Here is a 27,062-nt window from a genome sequence, read left to right on the forward strand (position 1 = left end):
ACAAAAAGAGCTCTGGGGACAAACACATTGGCCAATAGAAATGGGTCCAACGCCAATAGCAGTTCCCTCAGCCAGAAATCTTGGAATACTGATTGATGACAAACTGACAATGCGGGCTCACATAGCCAAAACAGCATCAGTCTGCTTTGCCATATTAAAGTGGCTAAAGAACATTTTATGGCAACTTCCGGAAGGGGCACAAGGAACTGTAGTGCAGGCCTTGATTGGCTCAAGACTAGACTATGGTAACATTCTGCTCCTCGGTACTAATAAAGGGATCATACGTCGACTACAAATAATCCAAAATGCGGCAGCAAGAGTGCTTTTACGTCTACCTAGGAGGTCACATGTCTCAGAACATTTACGCAATTTACACTGGCTCAAAATGGAAAACAGAACCAAGTTTAAAGCGTTATGTTATATGTTCAAGATAAACATTGGAGAGGCGCCAGCGTACCTGTGTAAATTTGTCCAAAAATACATACCAGCTCGCAATCTTAGATCAGCTCAGTTGGCGAGATTTGTTGTTCCGAGATTTAAACCAGCACGTGTGGGCAGACGCTCCTTTGGATATTTGGCGCCAGTTCTATGGAATGCTATTCCATTAAAACTTCGAATGGAACCCAACTATGTAACATTTAGAAAGGGTATCAAGGCTTGGCTTTTCAACCAAAATTAGAATACTATGATTGTAAATCCACCTGGTTTGATCGGATCCAAGGCGCCGGGAAACCCTCAGGGTAGCTGTTGCACCATACAAATGGAATAAATAAATAAATAATAATAAACAATACTTTAATAGTGAAATAACTCTAGAAGAAGTTCTTAAAGCTGTTAAAGACTCTAAGAGGGGGAAAGCCCCAGGCCCAGATGGCATTCCATCAGAGATTTATAAAGTTTTAGCTCCAGAGTTAGCTCCAGAGTTAACCTCGTTGTAGGCAACAACATTATCCCTGCTACGTGGAATGATGCCATAATCACTTTGATTTAAAAACCAAATAAAAACCCCAAAGCCTGTGAATCCTACAGACCAATTTCATTATTAAACAACAACTATAAGCTATTCACAAACATCCTGATCAAAAGATTGGGGGAGCCATAGGCGAACTAATTCATGTCTCTCAAAAAGGGCTCATGACAGGAAGACATTTACATGAGCTGATCCATGACTTGGTCTGTGCGATTGATCTAGCTACTGCCCAACATCACCCACTAGGTATAATGATGGTGGATGCCGCTAAGGCATTTGACTGGGTAAGTTGGCCTTACCTATATGAAGTACTAAAGTTTAACGGGGTGGGGGAAAATTTCCTGCACGTCATTCAAAATATATATAGTTCCCCATAAGCAAGAATCCTGGTCAATGGTAAATTAACTTCTGTAATGGTGATAGACAGAGGCACCAGGTAGGGCTGCCCCCTTTCACCATTATTGTTCAACTTATACATTGAACCATTGGCCAGGAGAATTAGAAGGGAACAGCAAATCACTCCCTTTCAATATCAAGAACGAGTCAAGAAAGAGGCTCTGTACGGCAATGACCTCATGATATTTACACAAGACCCTGTAGGTGCTTATCCCGTTATTATGGATATGATAACAGACTTTGGGAAAGTGTCTGGATATTTAATTAATGAGGATAAATCTGAGATAATGGCATGGAACATCCCCTTAGACACAACATTGAAAAAGCTAGAGAAGTCTGAAATTAGATACTTAGGTATACAAATCACAAAAGATATAGATATTATGGCAAAGACTAACTGGACAAAAATCACTACAGAAACTAGCAAACTCCTAAAACTCTGGTCCCATCTTCCTCTCTCTATTATTGGTAGAACTAACTTAATAAAAATTAATCTGCTTCCAAAATACACTTTTCTGTTCGACGCGCTCCCCCTATATTTTGAGTCTAAATGGATGAGGACTGCACAGGGCAAGATAAGTAGCTTTTTCTGAAATAATAAAGCTATTCGAATCTCCTGGAAAAAGTTGCGGATAAAGAAATTCGATGGAGTACTAAATTTGCCAGAAATTTAGATATATTGTTGGGCCTTCCACCTAAAACATTTTAAAGCATTATTATCAGACAACTATCATCTAAGTAGGTCCTGCTACGAAGCTCTAACTGGGGGCTTGGCAGACCAGAGCTCTGGTTTTCTTTTCAAGTTTGGGCATCCCAAATATTTTAAAAAGGTGCACCTCAGGGTCTTGATCACAGCATGCAGACTATGGTCACAGGTCAAAAGACTTCTTGGAATTCCCTATTATTGTCAGCTGGCCCCAATCTGGAATTCCCCGGGAAACCCATCATGCCTAATAGACTCATTGTCATCACCTCTTATTCAAGCTGGGATAGAGAAATGGGGGCAACTGTTGGGGGAAAAACATTATCTCTTGGGACTACCTTGCTCAGGAAACAAACAACACGCTATCAAGGTTCAAATATGTACAACTAACAAGTTGGGCCTGTGATCAACCACAGGTAGGACAGGCCATGGATTGGGTCAAAAAACACACACAAAAAAAGAGATCTCAACCTGGTATTGAATGCTGATACAGGCAGAAAACGGCCCCAACACTCTACCAGAAGAAAGATGGAAGAGAGATCTCCCTACTGCAGATATAACATCCCTGTAGCAAGTATCAATGGCTACTTTATGGTCCTTTGTCAGGTACGCTCCATTAAGAAAGAACCATCTGTTTACCTTCTACAGGGTATATTGGTCTCCTCTGAAATTGTCTAAAATAGGAGAAGGGAATAAGCTTTGTCCAAAGTGCGACAATGACAAGGCTGACGACATTCACATGTTTTGGAAATGTCCGGGAGTTCCACTCTTTTGGCAAGAAGTGGGTAAGATACTGTCCACACTATTGAAAAGAAGAATTGAGGTAAGCCTACAACTTATTGTTTTTTTGGGGCTCTAGAAGATAATGACCTTATATGGAGAGCCAGGAAATTCCAAGAGCAACTGTTACTTACTCTAATAATTATAGCACATAGGGAAATCTGTATTAAGTGGGTCTCAATATTACCTCCGGCCTGTGCTGAATGGTTAGCAACCACAGAACGCATAAGTAACTTTGATCGGCTTAGTGGCTCATCAAATAGAATAAAAACCTGGGAGCCGTTAGTTACATATATAAGGGGACTAGCACACATATAGTCGTGGTAAGATCGGGGTCCTATGATTAAGACACTCGCCTCCAGAGAGATCTTAGGTGGGTGACCCTTATATCTCTCGCAATGGAGTAAATCTGTTCTGTAGGATGCGGGCATGGGGCGTTGGTACCACTTAACACCTAATCACATACCTTGCAAGATGTCGCATATGAGGACCACAAAAAAAAAAGATGTGATGGGAGGTGACTGACAGGTCCAGGAGGATGAGGGCTTCCATTTTGCAGTTATCCAGGAGGGCCCTGATGTCATTGGTAGCTGCAATCTGGGCTGCCTCTGTGCTGTGGTTGGCTCAGAATCAGGATTTAAGAGGAATTCAGGAGGCTGTTTTCTTCCAGGTGTTTGGTGAGCTGCTAGTTGATTGCCTTTTCGAGAACTTTTGCTGGAAAGCGGACCAGGGACATGGACCAATAGTTCTCAGTTGTCCTGGGTCAACAGATGGTTTCCTCAAGAGAGGACTCACTTCAGCTTATTTTCAGTCCTCAGGGAAGAAGGCAGAGGTAATGGAGGTGTTCAGGACTTTTTTGAGCTTGTCGCCAATCGACATGATCTGAGGTTTTAATATAAAATTGCAAGTTCAAGAGTAAGTTTGTATTTTTGAATTGCAAACTGCCTTGTGATAGTTTTTGCATAGGAACCCTTGAACATTAGAAGGTCATCACTCAACAGAATCAAACCTTCATATTTCTCAAAAATCATTCCAAGGATCCTGAGAATCGAGATGAATGGAAGAAGAAATCAGGAATCATCTCTCTCTGTTTTCTTCTCTCCAACCCCTGTTCCCCTTGGGAAGAACTGCCATTGATGTTACCATAAAAATGCATGGAGAGCTGTTTTGAAGGGACTGAGGGGTTTGTCATGTTCCTGCAGTAGACTGGTGGATTGCAGATGACTAGCAAAAGCATAGCAATGCATCAATGTTGAGTGTGTAGGGGGTGCCAGACGTGGAAGCCCAACAGACTTAAAATGCACAAGCCAGATGACCTGCACTCCACTGATGTTATATTGTAAGCTATATAATCATCCAGAGATGTAGTGGAAATAAAGATCAGAGAAGTTGGATTGGACATGCTGTTTCTCATTCAACACCTAAAAAATTATGTCATAGCAATGGCTGCAAACAAATCCAGGTTGGCCAGGGCTGAGGAGATACTTAAAGGTATGACCAAAAACTTGCCACCTTGACGGAAGTCATGAAGATACTGGAGATGAGAACCGAGGACAGCAAAAAGAGTTTTGACTTCCATGGATTCCTGGGAAAACATTGCTGTAGAGATATTCAGCCAGTGATCTGTGAGTGTGTCCTGGAGTATAATCTTTCACACTGCTTCATCATAGAACATGCCCACCATGAGCTGGCACCAAAACCATCATCTGGGGTCCCATCATGCTCAGTCCCAGCTCACATTACAAAATACAAGTTCAGGGACAAAATTCTTACCGCGACCAAGAAGGCAGGACACATGAAATTTGACACATGGATAATGATCTTCCTGAATTTTACAGACCATTCACGGGACCTGCCAAGGTCCTACACCTAGGTTAAAAAGAAGTTAAGAGTCCTGTGCTACATGTTTATTTATTCTGCCAAATTGAAGATTATTATTCAAAGGGTTCACCTTCACCTCATGAGGCCAGGGAGTTAGTGGGGAAGTGGCTGAAACTTCATGTCCCTCCTCCCTTCCTCAGTGGAGGGAAGATGCAAATCCACGCCTAGAGGGTCCCAGTGCTCCCGCAGAGGTAGAACTAGATCACAGCAACACACAAAACGAAGATCAGCAACTTCGTTATCCGAGGAGGGTACTGACCATAGAAGGGTGAACCCCCAGGATGGGCAAGATACAGGCTAAGAGCTAGATCCACCATATATGAACTCACGCCCTTAGCTGCTGTAATGGACTAAATGTAAATGCCTGAATCCTATGATGCAAGTGGATATTTTCTCTCCACCCTTCTATCTTACACACTACTTCCCACATAGGAGGGCCATAGTTTATTAGAGCCCATCAAACTCTCTTAGAACCCACATAGTAAAGTATTAATCCATTTACAGATTTATCATCATTGTTGCTGAGATAGGTTTTTCTTTTTGTGTTCTCATTGAGGGATTTAGAGTGACGGGGGGATCATGGGGAGGGAGTATACTTACTTTCCTCTTCCCCAACTGACCCAGCTCGATTGTAGGCTGTAGCTAACAACAGATGCTTCACAGTTTAGGGTAGAGAAGAGGTTTGCCAGTAGCGCGTTAAAGAGGACCCGTCCTGCAAGTGGCCTGTGGAATTGCTGGCAACGTGTCAAAACTTTCTTCCAAGGGATTGGATACCACAGGCCCACATCAAGATCAGTGCAGAGAAGTGGCTTCTTCTAAACGGCAGTCTGTGATTACACGGGGAATTATTGATGACTTCATAGTCAGTTCAAGGCCTGGTCTGACTCTGTAATTGGAGTGGGGTGTTGGGGAACCGGGGGATCCAGGACACTTGAAATCCGGGGTTATCCAGCGGACAAAGGCCCCCCTTTACCAGGCACAACAGCGCTGACCACAAGCAGAATTTGGCCCCACCTGCGGTACTTACCAGAATGATGAATGCTGGGAACTGTGTTCTTCAACACTGGACCGCAGCTGAAAGCAATTGGGTGGGTTCAGCTAAACTCCCACCAATGGGAGAGCCGCAGGATATTTAAAGTTGGGTGAAGGCATAACCCTGTGCAAGCGGCATCTGAGGAAGGCGATTTTCCACCAAAATGCATTATGCCAAGAAGCAGTGAATAAATGGGCTCCTCGAAACTCCCCGCTGTGTCCTCTTGATTATTCAGGAATGGAGTGGTCTCTTTGGTGATATTAACACGTGTTTGCCAGTAGAGCGTTAAAGAGGTCCCGTCCTGCGAGTGGCCGATGGAATTGCTGGCAACGTGGCAAAACTTTCATTCAAGGGATTTGATACCACAGGCCCGCCTCGAGATCAGTGCAGTCAAGTGGCTTCTGCCAAGCGACAGTCCGTGATTACACGGGGAATCATTGAGGACTACATTGTCGGTTCAAGGCCCGGTCTGACTCAGTAATTGGGGTTGGGGCATTGGGGACCCGGGGATCCAGGACACTTGAAATCCGGTGTTATCCAGTGGACAACGGCCCCCCCTTTACCAGGCACAACAGCGCTCACCACAAGCAGAATTTGGCCCCACCAGCGGTACTTACCGGAATGATGAATGCTGGGAACTGAGGTCTTCAACACTGGACCGCAGCTGAAAGCAATTGGGTGGGGTCAGCTAAACTCCCACCAATGGGAGAGCCGCAGGATATTTAAAGGAGGCTGAAGGCATATCCCTGTGCAAGCGGCATCTGAGGAAGGCGATTTTCCACCAAAATGCATTATGCCAAAAAGCTGTGAATAAATAGGCTCCCGGAATCTCCCTGATGTGTCATCTTGATTACTCAGTAATGGAGTGGTCTCTTTGGTGATATTAACAGGCGTTTGCCAGTAGCGCACTAAAGAGGACCTGTCCTGCAAGTGGCCCGTGGAATTGCTGGCAACGTGGCAAAACTTTCTTCCAAGGGATTGGATACCACAGGCCCGCCTCGAGATCAGTGCAGACAAGTTGCTTCTGCCAAGCGGCAGTCCGTGATTACACGGGGAATCATTGATAACTTCATCGTCAGTTCAAGGCCCTGTCTGACTATTTAATTGGGGCTGCGGCATTGGGGACCCGGGGGATCCAGGATACTTGAAATCCGGGGTTATCCAGTGGACAAAGGCCCCCCCCTTTACCAGGCACAACATCGCTCACCACGAGCAGAATTTGGCCCCACCAGCGGTACTTACCGAATGATGAATGCTAGGAACTGTGGTCTTCAACACTGGACCGCAGCTGAAAGCAATTGGGTGGGGTCAGCTAAACTCCCACCAATCGGAGAGCCGCAGGATATTTAAAGTTGGGTGAAAGCATAACCCTGTTCAAGCGGCATCTGAGGAAGCCGATTTTCCGCCAAAATGCATTATGCCAAGAAGCAGTGAATAAATGGGCTCCCCAAAACTCCCCGCTGGGTCCTCCTGATTACTCAGGAATTGAGTGGTCTCTTTGGTGATATATGCATAAACCTTGCGGCAAAGCACCCAAGCGAACAGAGGCAGAGACGGAGGAACGAATGCAGAAAACAAAGGTGCAAATGCAAAAACAAGAAACAACAGGGGCAGATGGTGCAATGCAAGGAAGAAAAATTAAGTACTAGACTGAAACTGGCCTTGGACAACACTGTCATCAATCTAACTAACCTCAACCTTACGGCAGCTGAAACCCAACTTTTGGCACTAGGTTTGTCGTTTGCCCCCCCAATCGATTCAAATATGTTCAAACTAAAATCAACCTCTTTAAATTCATCCAGAAGCTGAAACTTCTTAAACATTTCAAATTGAGTATAGCTACGATCACTGCTACAAATATCAAAGCGTCAGACAAACCGAGTATGCAGCTTCAAGTAGGTGATATTTCCAATCTTAAAACCATGCATGCCCTTGTTGATAACTAAGATGAAAATGATTGGTCTACATAAGTACAGCTGGTAAACCTTGGCACCACTGATAACTTACCCGCCCAAGCCCATTTTGCCTAGCATCTACCTTCATCCCTCTCATGCCTAAAGATGCTATTGATAAGTTTAGCGATTGTGTTGTAAAAAGGGGCGTGTCCTCTGAACACCTCTCTGCAACGCAGCTCCCTGGCGCATACTGGAGGTACCTGGTGGGCTAGTTGGCCCCCAGGGGACCTTAGGATTCAAGGAGACTTAATCCTGCAACTTAAAATGCGCCACAGCGCGTGTTTGCACACATGTCACCTCAGGCCCTGCCCCCTTCCTTCACCATTGTACAAATATTCCTCTAAAATCAGCCGAACTATGAATTCCGATTTACTAACCTGTTATCAGGAGAGAACCCAGTGCGGCATCTTTTAGCCCAGCACTGACCCTGAAAAGTAATTCTAAGCGTACTTACCAGTAACTTGTATTTCCTTCCATAGGAATCCATTGTGTGGTTTTCAGTAGAAAATGTTCTAAGTTCTTTCTTATCCTTTGCTGTTTGCTTCCCCTTTGATGAGTTGGACATTTTATCAGCATTACACTTGCTGAGTTTTTGTCGTTTTTCTTTTACCATAATTCAGACGCCTTATGATTCGACACTTTTGGACCCTGAAACTGGTAGATTGTGCCACAGGTATGCACCTTTTACCCTCGAGTCCATTTGCCTTTTTTTTCATCAGGTGCACCAGAATCTTGCATGCTGTGACTTTTCTCTTTTTTATCACTTCTCCTCACGATTATTCTTTTGTCACTAGTTAATGAGACCTTCAAGTTGTTGGATCTTGTGTTTTGTGTTTTTGTGTACGGCACAGGCTCCTATAGAACACACATCTACATTCAACTTGATACTGGCTGATTGTTTTTCTTGACTGTTTCTGAATTTTATATATGAGGTGGAAATTTTCCCCTCGCTTTCATGATAGTCACTCTATTACACGAGTCACTTCTATGCTTTCCAATTCTATGGGTGATAACGGCACTTTAGAGGTGGATACGTTAGTCACCTTGAGTCACTATCGCTTTCTACTATAATGTGCTGTACACTATGAACAATTCTAGACTCGTTTTATTGTGTTTTTTCTCAGCCCTGAAGAGTCGTGTTGATTACACCCACACGACGAAACACGTGTCGGCTGATTGTGGACTCAATTAAACTACCCTCGTTATAAGATACACCCGGACATCTGCATCTGCTTTCATTGGCTATTACTGTTTTGCTTACGATTTATGTTACCTATGTTATACCTTGTGTTTGTGTGCAAGAGTATTGCTGTTTTCTATTCTGTGAGAGCCGGTTGACTCTCAATTTGGATGGTTAAGGGTTTCTCCGTCCACTCTTACGCACCATCCCCATCTTTGAATTTAACTACCTAAACGGTTACACCGGATAGCGCGCCTACCCTTTCTGAGATTCTCTATAAAAACCTTGGCTGCAGTTATATATTTTGTAATGTAATGTATAATGTAATTATACTGTAATTTAAAAAATAAAATATCTAAAAATAAATAGTTTTAAAAAATTTTGTAATTCAGTATAAAAAAAATAAAAATAACAATACATTTAAAAATTGTCATTTAGAAAACCTTTGAAATTCACTGAAAAAAACATAGGTTTCAGACATGTTTTAGTTAGGAGTTAGCATTTAAAAAACCTTAGAAATTCACTGAAAAAAACATAGGTTTCAGGAGTGTTATAGTTAGCAGGACATTTCATGCGTACAAAACCATTGAAATTCCTCCATTATAGTTAGTTCTACTAACTATAACTTGCGCGCCCGCAATCCACTGCTGATGATGTCACATATTACATCATTCATGACATGGTCAGTGACATTGTACACACAACAACTCATTTATTCAAACACATAGTAACTCAGTTAATATGTTAAAAAATCACCATTAAAATTATACACTCATTCATATAGTTACTCTAACAATCACTGACTCTTACATATACTTATTTATATACAGCAACTCTCACATGCAATGCCTTTTATTTTTTTACTTTGTTGAAGATGAACAACTAAAACATATATTCGCTCACCAACACACAAAAAAAATACACTGAGTCACCCAAACACCCAAACAACTGTTTCCACATGCACTCTTAAACCTATACACCTAGCCAATCAACCATTCACACATCTATGCATAGAGTTACACACACCCCATCCAACCACACACAAACTCAGTGTCCCATACAGATACTCGCCCAACTAATCAATAACTAATATACACACTCATGTTGTTAGTGACCAATTGATGCAGCATGTTATACAACAGAGACAGTGATGCACACATTCACATAGTTTAGTTACTAATGCATGTATTAAGTGAGACACTTTTAATTACTCACTTAAACAGTCAGACAGCTACTAAATCCTCCATCCAGACCGTGATAAATCCACTCAATCTTCAATACAGATTGGTATATATATAATACATATTTAAATTTCAAACTAAACCACATTAACTGGATGATGTCATCAGTGATGTCATTTGAGATGTCATCAGTGATGTTATCAGTGATGTCACTGACCATGTCATGAATGATGTAATATGTGACATCATTAGCAGTGCATTGCGGGCGCGCGAGTTATAGTTAGCAGAATTAACTATAATGGAGGAATTTCCATGGTTTTGCACAAGTGAAATGTCCAGCTAACTATAACACCCCGAAACCTAGGTTTTTTAAATGCTGATTTCTAACCATAACGTCTCTGAAATCTATGGTTTTTTCAGTGAATTTCAATGCTTTTTTAAATGCTGATTTCTAACTATAACGTCTCTGAAACCTATGTTTTTTTTCAGTGAAAAAAATAAATAAAAAAAAATAAAATATATATATATGTTTCAAAAAGGCTCCATTTTCCGGGGGCCCCGAACCCTGCAGGGTGGGCTCTGTTCAGCAGGAACAGAGAATCCTGTAAAGTGGGCTTTGCCGGAAGAACATACAGAGCCCAACTCTGACTTGCTTTCAAATGAGACATTTATTTGTCCGTGCTGCAGCATTTAAAACCACCCATTAATTCCTTACACGTTTCAGCGTGTGCCGCCTTGTTCACAGGTGAGTGGCATTTAAACTCCTAATGGTCACATGGCCCATATCCCGACTACAGGCCCCAGAGTGCACCAGTATTTATATTTCATAACGTGGCATGATACAAAATTCCATTCTGCTCAATAGCGTGTTTAAATTCAAAATGTCACGAAAATTCATTGTCATTATTTAAGTGCATTCTGTTAAAATCATATTGCCAAATGCATTTTGTGCCGCAGCTTTGTATATTTACTTGAAAGGCGAAGTTGCCAAAGAGAGGGAATCACCTCTGTCATCTCCCTTTCTTTACTCCGATACACCATCTCGCCATGGAAATCCTTCGGCTGGTGCAGTCGTAAAGCGGGTCATGCCCCCTCCATTAAATGTTTAAAAAAGCCTCCATTTTCCCGGGGCCCCCAACCCTACAGGGCGGGCTCTGTTCAGCAGGAACGGAGAATCCTGTAAAGCGGGTTTTGCCAGAAGAACATATATATATACATATATATATATATATATATATATATATATATATATATATATATATATACACATATATATATATATATATATATATATATATATATATATATATATATATATATATATATATATATATATATATATATATATATATATATATATATATATATATATACACACACATATAGTCAAACACTCCTAGTTTGCATGGTGCAAAAACAGAGAAACAGACGCTTTATCTTCTTCTTGAAGTGGCAGGTATTTATTCAACAAGATATTTTAAGTGAACTGCATAGTGCTGTAATCCAGACGCGTTTCGGCGAGCACAGTCGCCTTCCTCACTGGAATAAAGTGATTAGAGACCAAACAAAATTTAAAACACCATCTACTAATCCTGTTTATGGGAGTCACATGGCTAGTAGATAAACATGGAAAACAGACTTTATAATCCACGCTATATCAAACAAAGACACTGGTAAAAACCAAATGTGAAATATAAACACCACTCTATCCAGAATTTAAAAACTGAATTATAGAGATGTCAATATTGTTTGAATTTTGTAAATAATATCTGTATAAATAAATTGGGACAAATCGCATCTAAAAATTCCACATTAGCATCATATTACCGCATGTTTATAAAAACACCAATATACAAATTATTTCAAGAACAATGATAATAACTGCATAATACAAAATCTTGATATACAATTGAACTTGAATCAATTAATAATTTACCGCTTTTTCGATTGCATTTATAAACTATGCACAAGCTGTATCCCCTATTTTAGTCTACATAAACGGTCAATACCCTATCTAAAACATGACTTCCAAAAGTTCTAGTACTAAAGTGCATATGAAAAATAATTTATTGATTTTTATTTATCTAAAAAAATCTCTTCTAAATCAACCCCGATAGATATGTATTAACATAGGACAATCCTAAAATGTCCAGCGAACCCAGCCGGGTTCATTGTCAATGGGTTGAAAAGTTGGGCAGAGAGAAAGAAAAACAATTGAATGTAAATGTACATGGGAAGAGCAATTCCTAAAAAAGGCAATTAATCGAAGTGAAAATTGTGAACAAACAAATTAGAATTCATTAGCTATGAACAGAAACCATACTATGATTGAAATACAATGCATGGAATGACCAAACTGATTCTCCTTTGGGTATGTTGAATTTAGTCATTCCAGAGACAGTGAATAAATCCGTGCATGTGCCAATAAATACCATAAAACCAATAATTCATAAACAGGAATTCATAAATTCATGATAAAATGCATATAGATTGACCACAAGACCGAAATAAAAACCATCAGTATAAAATGACTAAAAACAAGTATAGATTAACTACAGTAATTAAAAACATTCATTAAAATTTGAAACCCTAAGAAACCATTAGATCATCAATTTCATTACCTACTGGCGGTCGCCAGTAGGTAGTTATAGTTAGGATTGATTTCCATAGGGAAATCGCAACATTCTATTTGGAATAACTATGGCGCCGGTTGAGGAATCAGCCTGAATTTTTCAGCAACTTTGCCTCGCGGCTCTCTGCTCTTTCCCTGAAAGTTTGGGGGGGATTCGTCAAGCGGGGGCCGAGATAAAAGGGGGGTCCCAAAACGTGTTTTCCCCATGTTAATTTCCATAGGGCGGTCTGTCGCACTTTTAGCTCGAACGGCTGAATGGATTTTCACCAAACTTGGCAAACTTGTAGGGACTGGTAGCCCGATGTGCCTTTGCTATGTCTCAAGATATGTGCTCCAGAGGATTTTGAGTAATTTGGGTTAAAAAAAATGTATATATCTGTAAGCGCGCCCCGGTGCGCGTACCAGGGAGCGCTCCGGGCGCGCCACGCGACCTGCGCACAGGAAGCTGATTGGCTCTCGGGTGTCTGTAAACATTCGAAACAGTTCGCAGCGGCTGCCATCTTGTGTCTCAGTAGTATCGAGACACAAGAGGTGGCAAAAAACAAAGGGGGAAATGAGCAAAAGGGGGCAGGGTACACCCCCCCTGACCCCCTAGGTTTGATGTGGGGGCCATAAAAGGGTCCCTCGGGTAAAAAAAAATGGTAAATTTTTTTTGATTTTCGCGGGGGGAGCGCCCAGTACGCGCACCGGGGAGCGTACCGGGGAGCGTACTTTGGTGAAAAATAGTGAAAATAATAGTGTAAAATAATCATTTTGAGTGATTACAGGTAGGGTAGCTCTGAAAAGAGCTTTTGGGTTCTTTGGCTGTTTTAGGTACCTACAAGTACGTCCCACACACACCCACATGCACACAACCCCACACCCACACACTCCCCACACACACCTCACACACGCACACCTCCACCCACACCCAAACACCCCACACCCCCACACCGACACCTTACACATCCACACCCACAACCACACATCCCACACACCCAGACACACACACACCTCACCTCCCCCAACACACACACACGCACACACAGATACCTCACAGACACACCTCACACATCCCACACACCTCCCCCCACACACACACATGCACACCTCACAGACACATCCACACATCCCACACATACATCCTATACACATACTCCCCACACCCACACACACCCCACACACACCTCACACACCCACACTTCCACCTACACCAAAACACCCCACACACCCACACCCACACCCACACTTTACACACCCACATCCCCACCCACACCCACATACCCCACACAGATATACACCTCATCCCCCCAGACACACACACATACACACCTCACAGACACACCCCGCACATCCCCCACACACACCTCCCCCACCCCCACACATTGGGAAAACTCAGTGAAACACTAAAATAATAATTTAAAGTGCTTAGAGGTAGGGTATCTCTGAATAGAGTTGTTGTGTTGTGTGGGTGATTTAAGTACCAACATGTAGGTACCAATGCAGAGTCTTAAATTCAATGTACACCGTTTACTCTGTAGATAATTTGCATGTTGTTATAGAAGTTATTGTGGTATATGGAATCCATACCATAGTCTGTCAGGAAAACATAAAGAACATGGAGGCAGGAGATGAAAAAGAGATGTCAAATACACTTTGGAGATAATATAGTGGGAGAAAGGAAGTATCTATGAGCAAAATTACTATGTAAAACAAAAAAGTTGCACAGTATACTATAAGTTTGACTTTACATTATAATCAATTTGGTAGTAGTTTAAGATTTACATATAAAAATGAATAGTGTCTCAAACAATTTTAGAATTATTAAATATAAATTTATTTTTGAGATTCATTTTCAAAATTTGATAGAACGTCTAACATTTGACTGTCCGAAATGTCCTCTTTTTGAGCGAACATAACTTCCAACATTTGACTGTCAGAAACGTCCTCATATTGAATTAACAAATCCACAGATTCTACACATTGTAGAAGTTCATGTTCCCGTGATTCATCCATGAATTCCAAGTCATTGGGTTCAATGATTTCCTCATTGTTCATCTCTAGGACAATTTCTAAGGAAACGTTCTGTTCTCCTTCCATTTTTGTGCTGAAATTTGCATTAAAAAAAAAATCAGTAGAAATAAGGCGCTGTTGGGTTTAAGTTCAGACAGGTAGTTTTGATTTTTTAATAGTGAAGTTAACTTTGGGCAATGTATGGTAACAGGCAGGAAGTAGAAATATAAAAAAGTGCCTGTGAAGAAGCGTAAGTAAATTCATAATTATAGCAGAGAAGCCTAAGTCAATCCATAAATATAACAGAGGAGCCTATCTCTATCTATAACTATAGCAGAGGGACAGTAAATAACTATCAGAAAACGTTTTTAAAAAATAACTTAAAGTGCCCCTTACAAATTATCAACTTACTTTACAGAGAGGTGAAGAAGACAAAATGCGAAAATCCTTTCAAGATGAACCTCAGGTAGTTGTAGTCAAAATGGCCGTGTTTCCCTCTCATTTTTCATTTATATTCATGTACATAACCAATCAAATGTCAGGAAAAAAAATAGAAAATGAAAGTAACATTTTAATTGGTTGTCAATTCTAACACTTCAGATGTGTTTTTGTGAAGTAATTTGCCTCAGGGTATTTAGAGAGAGGTCTACAGGCTAAATGGCTCAATGGAATTCCATCGAATTTGGGAAAATGGTAGGGATTGGTATGTAGTATGAGCTATTCTATATTTGGTGAAAGTGTCACCAGTGGTTTTTATGTAAATTAACTTTGAACATTTTTTTAGAGCGCTTCCCGGTGCGCGCCCCGGTACGCGTACTGGCAGCGCTACGGGAGTCCTCCCTTTTGTGTTTCGGTAGATTTAAGACAGAAGATGGAGGACAAACAACGTTGGGAATGGGTATAAGGGGGCATCGTAGGCACTCCTTGATCCTCTAGGTTTTCTGAGGGGGTCTTAGGAGGCCCAAATAGGCAAACAAAAAAAAAGTTTTTATTTTTCGCGGGGGGAGCGCCCAGTACGGGCACCGGGGAGCGTACTATGGTGAAAAATAGTGAAAAAAGTTAGAAAAAGATAATCATTTGGAGTGATCAGAGATAGGGTAGCCCTGAAAAGGGCTTTTGGGTTCTGTGGCTGATATAGGTACCTACAAGTAGGTACCAATGCACAGTCTTAAATTCAGGAGGAATATTCTATTCCCCTCATCTGAAAAGTGCACACCATCTTCCCTGTAGATATCTTGCAAGTTATTATTGTATATTGAACCCATTCCATAGTCTCTCATGTAAGCAGAAACAGATTTATTCACATGTTTCCGTGCTTTCTCAAATTGTGGACAAAATTGATTGGACCACTTCCATTTCTGCCTTTGGCATATATTGGAATATACCAAGGCAGTTTGAGGAAAAAGTGCCATCAATTGATCAAAGCAGTAGGTAGATGCGTCACTTTTTAAACCTCTGCGCCACATTATACTAAAAAATGTAAAAACCATTCATTTTCTCCAAAATCGTTTTTGACATCACATTTAGGAAACACAGCACAGATCCTATTTACAATCATCTGCCTCACAGCAGGGATAAGACTGAGGCAAAATCTTGCACCTGCCTCACAACAGGAATAAGACTATGGCAAACGCTTTCTCGTGGAGCTTCACAATTTTACAAAATACAATTCTATATAACTATATAACTCAATACTTTCTCGGGAAGCATAGGTGGTGAAGCCTGTGATTAAGAGTGCAGTGGACTTAGACATAGGTCTCATCTTCTTTGTACTTGTGGACAGAGCTGTCTTCCACTATACTCTTCAATACAGGCCTCACCTTTTGGGCACCCCTGGAGAATCCTCACCTGATCTGTAACCCTGTATAGATTGTTTGCTTTTTGTCATTGCTTTGTTGTTTGATAATAGTGGTCTATAATGTGCTATTTTTTTATTTAACACAGATTGAAATACACATTTGAAGAGTAAGCAAACATGCCCACTAGGGAAAGGAAAAGAAAAGGATGTAACCGCCAAAAATCAAAAACAGCAATGGAATTACAGCACTCTTCCACAATAAATACTTCAAAAAACAGGATCCAAGCTCCTGGTAAGACAACTAAGTCTTTCTTACATAACATATGTACTTTAAAAAAAAAAATGGACAGCATGTAGAAAAAGAAAATGACAGAGTAAATTTGAAAAGGAAGGAGAGAACCTCAAAGAATCCTACAACTGGAGCAGGAGAGAATAATATGTATAGGAATAGAAGGCAGAATCAGTTTAGAGACATTCGTAAACGAAAGTTTCGCAATAGGGTGGTTTTAAATTTGTTAAAAAACATTAGGAAAGGTAAACAGAGAGCTGCTTTTTATAAGAAAAAGAAAAGTGTAGAGAAGATTGTTGATCAGGCTTTTGAAGTTAAGAAAAAATTATTTCTTTTAATAATCAATAGAATTAGGACACTTAACAAGACAATTGATGTTTTCAAATCAAACAGTAGATGGAAAAGAGTAATTAATCGGACTAATTTTTGTAAAGTTTTTTCGGGAGAATGGATGCACAGTTCAAGTTGTGAGCCATTTTTTAATGAGGAGAGTTACTTCCAGGATAATGATTTAGTGCATGCAGTTGACACCAGTGGTCGAGCGTATGAAGTGAAAGACGGTTGTCTGATTGAAAAAGAGAAACTTGTGCCTAGAGAAGTAGAAGAGGTGTTAACTGATGAAGTTTTAGGGAGACGTACTAAGGGTCCAGTGTACACTTGGAAGTGTAGTAGTATTTGTAGTGTGCGACAGGAATCAATTGATTTGTTTTGTAATTTCTTATGTACATATGGTAAGAAAAGTATAAAGCAGAAAGAGAAGTTGTTGCAAGACTTAGATCCTTGCAGAGTGAGAGGAATCACAGGTTTGCAAGGCTATTCACTGGCTTGTGTTTCTAGAAAAGTCTGTCAGAGTGTTTTTCAACATTTTAGGATGTTAGCAGTGCATCATACCAAAATGAAGAAATTAGTGAGAATGTTGTATTATGCAAAAAGTCCCGCACTTAAGCTTAAACAAATAAACAGTGCTCTTTTGCATGGAACTGAATTAGATGTGAAGAAGATTTGTGAAGAAATTGAGATTTGTTATTTTCGTGAAAAAGAGGACAGTGTAGAAATTGAGACAGCAATTCAAGGTAATGTGGAAGACAATGTACAGATTTTAAATACAGAAAAGTTTGAGAAGGAAATTACCAGGTTTAAGGTGAAATCAAGTGAAAGGCCGAATTTTACTTGTGTGTGTTGTCGACGGACTCATTATAAGATTCAGACTAGGTTAGTTGATTTATATGCAAAAAGTGAAAAGATGGATAATTATGAGTGGAAAGATTTAGCAACTTATTTGTGGGTGGAGAATTGTTTTGATTTGAGTTCTGATCAGCATATTTGTAAATATTGTTATGATAAATTAAATCAAAACAGAATGCCTGCTAGAGCTGTTCATAATAATCTGGAGTTGGTAGACATTCCCCGTGAATTGATGGATTTAAATACATATGAGTCGATTTTGATTCAATGTGTCCATCCTTTTCAGGCAATTGTTCGCATGGAGCCTAAAATAGGGAAATTGCCTCCTACAGATTTGCAGAGAGGATTAAAGGGAAGAGTTGTTTATTTGCCCCTAGATTTGAAAAAAAATATTGATACAATTGGTATAGAAAAAGTAGAAGAGTAACCTTTAGTTATTCTAGTTAATGGGGTTCCAAAAAAGAGTAAAATAATTTGGCAAGATTTAGTGGATGTTAGGAAAGTCAAAAAGGCAACATTGTATTTAGTCAAAAACAATGAGTACTACAAAGATGTATGTGTTGCAGCAGAGGAAAAAGCTGCAGATGAAGACAGTGATTGTTTAGGCGGCCAAATTGAAAAAGTTGATGTGTCTAGAAGTGAAGAAATATATGAACATTATACTGTTCATCCTTTGCATTCCAAAGAAGTAATGGGGAATGCAATTGAATTGTTTCAAATGAAAACAGCAAAAGGAAGTCCCATTAGTGTATGGGAAGAAAGTTTGGAAGCCTGTTGTTTTCCACAGCTATTTCCAACAGGTCGAGGTGGACGATATGACGATCGACCACTTCAAATTCCTGCATCTGAATATCGAACTGTAAGATTATATGCTGAAGATGCAAGGTTTCGTCAATGCATTCCCTATTTGTTTCATCTACTGTATGAAAGTGACTTGTCTGGGATTTCTTATGCAGTAAACCATATTCTGAAAAGTGGAGCACATCTGCAAAATGTTTCGGAGAGGGACTTTATGGAGAAATTGAATCTGCAAGATAATATTTTAGAATCTCATCTAATCAATCTCATGGCATGTCAGCGTGGTACAAATGAGTATTGGTACCGTCGCCATGGGGAATTGAAATGTATGCTAAGAAACGTAGGAACTCCTACATGGTTCCTCACTCTTAGCTGTGCCGAGTATGCATGGGAGGACTTACTTCAATTTCTACGAGAGGCCAATGCTAATATACAAAATATAGAATTCAAAACACCTGGAGAACTGGGTTCTTTGGATCCAGTGAATGTATGCAGATATTTCAATCATAGATTTGAAGCTATCATGTCTTTTATTACCAACAAAAAAAATCCTCCCCTTGGAGAGATTTTGGATTTCTTTTGGAGAAAGGAGTATCAAGCGAGAGGTGCTCCTCACATACATATGTTATTATGGATTAAAGATGCACCCAAATTTGGAACAGATTCAGATGAGACAGTGATGAGCTTCATTGAAAAGTATTCAACATGTGCTTTTCCGAAAACTACAGAAGAAAACAATTTAAGGCAACAAGTTTTACGGTTTCAATCCCATCGTTGTGGAAAGTACTATCGTAAAAAATTCAGAAACAAGGACAAGTTCTACACAAAATGTCGTTTCGCTTTTCCACGACCAGTGATTTCTAAAGGAAGAGTAAATAATTTAATGTCTTCTCTGCGACATACTGTGACGAGAAAATCACCAAAAAATACATACAATTTAAAAAGAAACGAAGAGTCCAAGTACATCAATGACTACAACCCAGTGATTTTGTCCATGTGGAATGCTAACATGGATATTCAATTTGTTGCTGACAACTCTATTGCTGTAGCTCGATATGTGACGTCTTACATCACAAAAAAAGAAAAGACAGAACTGAAGGAAATGTGGGAGGACATTTCACATGAAAAGAGCCTAAGCAAGAAATTGTACAGTTACAGTCTGAAGATGTTGTCGCATCGAGAAATTGGAGCATATGAATGTTCTGATCGATTGTCGTCAGCAAGTCTCTATGCCAAATCTAGAACCATCATTTGGGTGAGTCTAGGTCTTGCTGCAACACGAAATCGAGTTTTGAAATCTGTACAAGAGATAGAGTATTTGGCGGAGAAAGAACCAGAAAGTACAGGTATTTTGAAGACGAACATGTTGGATACATACTATCCAAATAGAAGTCCTCCCCTTGAGAACGTTTGTCTCTATGAAGTTCTGCAAAGATATATTTATAAAAGAAACATCAGAGAAGATATCAATAATGGAATATATGGAATCATTGGATGTGAAGGATGTCTAGTGAAACAGAAAAAAGGTCATTTGATTAATCATCGAAAATTGAGTTGTGAAAATCCAGACAAAAGAGAATTTTACTATTTGGCTCTTTTGCAACTCTTTAAACCATGGCGAGAAGAAGAGGAACTACTTGGAGATTTTCTCTGTTATGAAGACTCTTTTAATGCTACGAAGGATACATCAGAATGTCCTGTTTTTCCAAATTATCTGCAAATGTTGAATGAAGAAATGAAGCAAGAATCAACAATTGCTGCAGAGATTGCGAGAGATAGTTCTCAAGGCAGTCAGAGTTCTGCTTCATTGAGTCAGGATCCACTAGGAGGACCAATTATCCAAAATGAAGCTGCCACTGCCATGGATGAAGTGGTAAGAGCTATGGAGCAAGCTCAAGAGGATGTAATTCATTTAGAAGATTTGGTGAAACAATTAAACCTTGAGCAGAAACTGATATATGACGAAGTCACAGAACAGGTTGAACATGGATTGAGTCATGAGAAGAAAGAGTGCTCATGTACATCATTTAAGCCTGTCCAACTGTACGTGAGTGGAGAAGCGGGAACTGGAAAAAGTTTTCTGATTAAAGCAATTGCATCTTATCTGCAGAAAAGGACTGAATCACCGCTGTCTTGTGTTGTTACCGCTCCAACTGGGCTGGCAGCACATAATATTAAAGGGATTACTTTACATCGTTTACTGATGCTGCCAGTGGAGCATGATAACAAATTGCAATATCACAAGCTATCTGGAGATGCGTGTTTCGAAGTTTCGAGAGTCCTGAAGAAAATGAAACTTCTTATCATTGATGAATTAAGCATGGTGTCAAATATAATGCTTGCTTTTGTGCATTTGAGAATGCAAGAAATTCTTAGAACAGACTATGATGTTTTATTTGGAGGAAAACATATTATTGTTTTTGGAGATCTTCTGCAGTTGACTCCAGTGAAAGGACAACCTGTGTTCAAAATGCTCACACATGAAGATACCAGGAAGTGCCTAGGAAGCATTGGAAACGTTAATATATGGTTAAACTTCAAATATGCAGAACTGCTTCAAAATATGCGGCAGGCAAAGGATGAAGATTATAAAAATATTTTACAAGATGTAAGAGTAGGAAAAATAAGTCAACAAGGGAAAGAAGCTTTACATGGACGGTTAATTTCTAATTTGTACCCAAATGAAAACATTCTTCCAGAGAATATTTTTAAGAAAATTAACGAGAAGAAATTTGCCATATGTTTGATGCCTACTCTGAAAGAATGTTCCATGTTCAACAACAAAATGCTGAAGTTAGAAAATGAAGAGATAGTGAAACTGGAAGCTATAGATAAAATAGAGCATATGGGAGCAACAATTATTTTGTAAGAACATTTGAAATCAAAATTGGATTAATTGGAGAAGACTATATCTAAAACTGCTGGTTTTGAAAAGACTCTGAATGTGTGTTTAAATTGTCGTATTATTTTTAGAAGGAATTTAAATGTTGAAAGAGGTCTGGTAAATAGAGCAATGGGTCATGTTGTTGGTTTTGTGAATTACAAAAATAGAGATGGAATTGAAATGTTAAAAATTAAATTTGATGGCATTGACGAAATAGAACAAATTTGTCGTTGTTCAGCTAGATTTTTGCTTGTGAAAGACTTATATGTTCGCCGAAAACAGTTTCCTGTTTGTTTGGCATATGCAGTGACAATTCATAAATCTCAAGGTTTAAGTGTAGATAGTGCTTTGGTGAACATTGGAAGTTCTGTGTTTAAAGAGGGTATGGCATATGTGGCATTATCACGAGTGAGAACTTTATCAGGATTGTACTTGATTGAGTGTGATGAAACAAAGATTTGTGCTGATCTAGATTGTGTTAAAGAATACAATAGGTTAAGAAGAGAGTATGCTCCACATTTGCCTCAATATCCTCTGATTGAAAAACGTGTGGTAGGCCGAAAAAGAAGAAATGAGAGTAATTGCAGTAAGGTAGTAGCAAAAAGACAAAAAATAGATGAAACTGTAATTGTAAGCAGAAAGAAAAATGATTCTGTTGAAGATGTTGTTGGATTTCAGTTTGAAAACAGTTCTGGTGTCAACTGCTATGCTAATGTAGTAGTTAATGTTGTTTTTTTTCTTCAAAATTTACAAAAACAGATTGTCGAAAATGGGGAACAAACATTGTGCTGTTTATTGAATTCTGTGTTAGAGAAATGTAGTAGTGATAGAGGAAAAATAGAAAGTGTTTCAGAAATTAGGAATCTTGTAGACATATGTTCAGGTCAAAATCAATTTTCACAGATAATTCAGCAGGATTGTCAGGAATTTTTAATGTATATGTTTGATGTATTGGAAGATGAAGGAGTAGATATAAAAAATCTTTTTAATCTTTCTTATCAATGGCAACATGACTGTGATAACTGTGCTTCATCAAGTACTACTAGAATAGACAGTGAAAGATTTATATATTTGACTTTACCAGACTGCAAATCAGTGCCTTTTAATAATCTAGTTAAAGCAGCTGATCACAATATGGTGTGTACCCAATGTAAGTCTACAATGCTGTCCACATTATTTCTACAAAATTATGGTCACTATGTCATTTTAATGTTCCAACGATGTAGACCTGATGGAACTAAATTGACAACTTCTATTAGAAATTTTGTGGCTTCTCAGTTATCGATATCAGGAAGAACCTTTGCAACTGTAGCTATTATTTTTCATGATGGTCCTTCTACAACATCAGGGCATTGCACATGCTATTTAAAAACTTCTAAAGGTTGGACCCAATGTAACAACACTCATTTGACTTTCAAACAATGTTTGCCTTTTGGCTTTATAAATTCATACCTAGTGTTTTTACAGCCAAAATTTAGATAAAAGTAATTGGCATATGAAGACGGGAGTAGTTTATAAAGGTTATTTTGCTGTTTAAAAATATATTCTGAGTAAAAGTGTTCCAGGCAATATAAAAAATTGACTTGTCATATAGGTACTGTAATTGTATCTCATAATAAGTGAGGTTAATATTATACAAAATGATGAACATGAATGAGTCAGAGATGGTTTTACAAATATTTAAATGTTGTGAAAATGTTGTAGAGCCTTTCTTTCAGAACGTCGGGAAAAAGATCTTTTCAGAGTGCCTTAGAATTAATTTGAACAAATACTCATACATCTGACACTATTTGGCCAAATGGAAAGGTGCAGGAATGAGTAAAGAGTCATGACTGAAAAAAGGAGTATATGAAAATATTGAAAATATTTCAGATGTTCTTGGAGCTTTTCTTCTAGAAAGTCGATGAAATGGATTTTTAAGTGAACAGCAAAGTACTTTCCAACGCGAAAAGGACCACTATGATACAGTATTTGGCCTCAAGGAAAAGTAAGTCAATCTAAGATTAGCGTATATTTGTGATTTGTCAGTATCTAAGGTTTTTTTTAAAACACAATCTTTTAGATTGTGTTTTTTTTCCCGCTGTCATATGATGAGTAATTTGAACTCACTCTTTTAAGTGAAATTCAATATATTCTGAGAACAGCAAAAATAAACTTTGTAACATGTTGTACAAGTTATTTTATACTTTGGATTGTGTAAATTAAATTGTATTCCATTCTCTGACATTTACTTTCCTTTTTCCATCCTCTTTCACCTTTTTTTACTCACTTATAATGTCTTTCTCTCACTCTTTGTAACCCCCGTTCCCTTACTCCACTTCTTTGACAATCCCTCATTTTCATTTCAACTGTGTGTATCCCGTCTCTCCCTTGCATAACTTTTCAGCTTTCAGTCTTTCCTTTTCTTTTCCGTATTTTCCTCCTTTGCTCTTTTAGTAATTCCTGTTTACTCACTCAGCAGTATTATTGTACTCTATCACTATAAATCACCCACTCTCCTTAGCTTATCTTTGTTTGCTCCTTACTTTTGACCTCTTCTCTCTGTTTTTCGTTCACTACTTCTATGTCCTCAGTGCCTCACTCTACTTGTGTTATGTTCACTTGTGCTTATATACCTTCTATCACTTCTTTTACAACAACTTCACTGCTCCTTTCTCATCGTTCTTCATCCCATTTCTTTTACTCTGGTTCCATTACTATCCTTCATTTCCTTTCTTTCAATGTCCTTCTCTTTACTTTCATCACCAAATAATTTTTTCTCAGTACCACTGTTTTAGTCGTCTTCTCCTCTCTTTCCTTCTTTTTACTCACTTACTCATTTCCTTTTCTCACTCATTGTACTCCACCTCACTCAGTTTTTCTCTTAGTGTGTCTACCTTATAACTTCCTCAGTCCATTTCCTTCAATCGTTGTATATTATCCTGTCTCCCTTCATCCTTTCACTCTATGACTGTTCTTCACTTACTCTCAGTTATCTTCTATTCCTCATTCTTCTAAATGCATCCTTAATTAGACTGTTTTCTGTCTCAGTCATTATCTTTTTACTTACTTCTGTTTCCTGATTTAGTTTTGCTAACTCACATTGTTTTAGTATCTTTCTTACCTTCAGTTCATTTCTCTGTTCTTCTCTCTCTTTTTCTCAGTGAATCTATATGCCTTACTCTTTGTAATTTGCTCTTCTTCTATTTCTTTTTCCCTCTTTTTGTCCTTCTACCTTAGTTTATTTCCCTTTCTGTGTTCTTCACTCTAACTTTATTTCTAAATAGAGTGTTATGATTTTTAACCTCTTCATTTGTATCTTTTAATTTAAAATACATATTTTGCTAATTATAACTTATTTTTTCTTCTCTCTTTCACAGATACCAACTGTAGTAAAAAAAATTAAAGTTACATTTATTATATGGTAAGTATGACTAAAAAAATGTAGTTTGTTACCACCCTTTGCTTTAAGGTCACTAACATTTTCTCAATCTACCTCACTCCTGTGTTTTTACTCTGCTTCTCTCACTTATTCTTATTCTCCATGTTTACTCCCCTTTCCCTATTTACCCTCTCATATTCAACTTCTTTTGATCCCTATTCTTTACTTCACTTACCCTCTGTTCCCTTCCTTTGCTTCTTCACTCATTCTCTTTTTCTTAATTATTTACCTTACTCCTACACATATACCTCATCCCCCTCCCAACACATACACACACCTGTAACATACACCCCACACACACACCACACACACACCTCATACACACAAAAAAACCTCCCACACACACTCCTCAAAAACACACACATTCCATACACACACATACATCGAACACATATACACCCCACACTCATACACTTCTCACACATATTTCACACACCCTCATCTCTACCCACACCAAAACACTCCACACAACCACACCCACAGACACACCTTACACACCCACACTCCGACCTACACCCACTGACTCCCTGTAAGTCACACACACTGCATTACTTATCTTTTTTTGCTGTTTTACTCAAGCCCATTCAGGTACTGTTTCATTTACTCTCTTTGTCCTCTCTCTTTGTCACTCCCCATGTGTTATCCTAATTCAATATTTCTCCCTCTTTCACCCCTCTTTACTTATACTATGGGTAGCGCACCGGGGAGCGTAACAAGGGGAAAACCAAGAGAAACAGTAAAATAATATTTTAGAGTGCTTTGAGGTAGGGTAGCTGTTGTGTTGTGTGGGTGATTTACTTACTGCACTCCTTCCACTCCTTTTCTCAGTCCCTCTGTTCTCACAGTTCCTCACCCCCGTTCACTCAGTCCGTCTCTCTTACTGTAATTGTCTCTGTCTCTTCACTCTTTCACTACTTGTTCATTATGCTTTCTCCCTGAAGTTCAAGCACACTACGTTATTTAAATTTCTTTGCTGCTTCAATTATTCCCTTTCTGTTACTTCTTCTTTTCTTCTTTCAGTTTTTTCTCTCTGTCAATCCACATGTTTTAACTTTAGTCGATTTTATCCATCTTATTTCATCCCTCTTTAGTTATGCACACTACTTTTTTCTCTCTCTCCCTCAGCAGTGTTATTTAAATCTGGTTCCGTTATTACCTTTTATTTGTACATCATTTTTTCTCTTTCCTTTTACTCTTTACAGCCACTCACATTCTTCATGTGCCTCTGCTTTAGTATTCTTCTTCTCTCTTTCTTTGTTTCACAGCCTTATATTTGTTTCATTTTCTCTCTTATACTTTCTTATATCTTTTACACTGTTTTACTATGTATTACACAGTACCTCTGTGTTGCTCCCTCTTGCTGTCTGTCTCTTAACATTACTCTCTCTTTCTCTTTCTCTTATGCTCTCCTTCTCTTGGTTTTTTTTTATTTTTTTTTTTAATTGCGCTAGCGGGGCGCTCACCGGTGCGCGCACCGGGAAGCGAACCCATGAGAAAAATAAAGTCAAGAGTGCTAAAAATTTTAGTAATTTTTTAAAAATGGGAGGTAGTTCTGAAAAGAACTTTTTAAAATGTTTTTGTTGTTTTATATTTTTTTATTATTTTTCTGAACATTTTTTTTTTGTTGATTTTTTGAACACTTTTATAATTTTTTTGGTGTTTTTTGGGGGGAACAACAAAAAAAGGAATTACAAATGGCTCAACAGGAGCAAAAAAAAAAAAGATTTATTGCTTCTTCTTTTGGTTACATTGATGGTTTTCCACCGCATTGCTTATTAAGATCACGCTTAGTTCCCCATAGCACAGTGTCTTGCCACAGAAGACACATACAAATTTGATACTGCCAAAATTTTTTGGAACATTGGGCACCTTTTGCCGTCCTTCAGGTGCTGCATGTGATACTTTGGCAGAGGAGGTGCTGGGCTGTGGATTCTTCTGATTTTGCGCCATGGCACGAACCTCTGCTTGAGCAAGATTATTAGAA

This window comes from Lissotriton helveticus, chromosome 9 (genome assembly GCF_964261635.1).
Source record: "Lissotriton helveticus chromosome 9, aLisHel1.1, whole genome shotgun sequence".
In the NCBI taxonomy this organism is placed as follows: domain Eukaryota; kingdom Metazoa; phylum Chordata; class Amphibia; order Caudata; family Salamandridae; genus Lissotriton; species Lissotriton helveticus.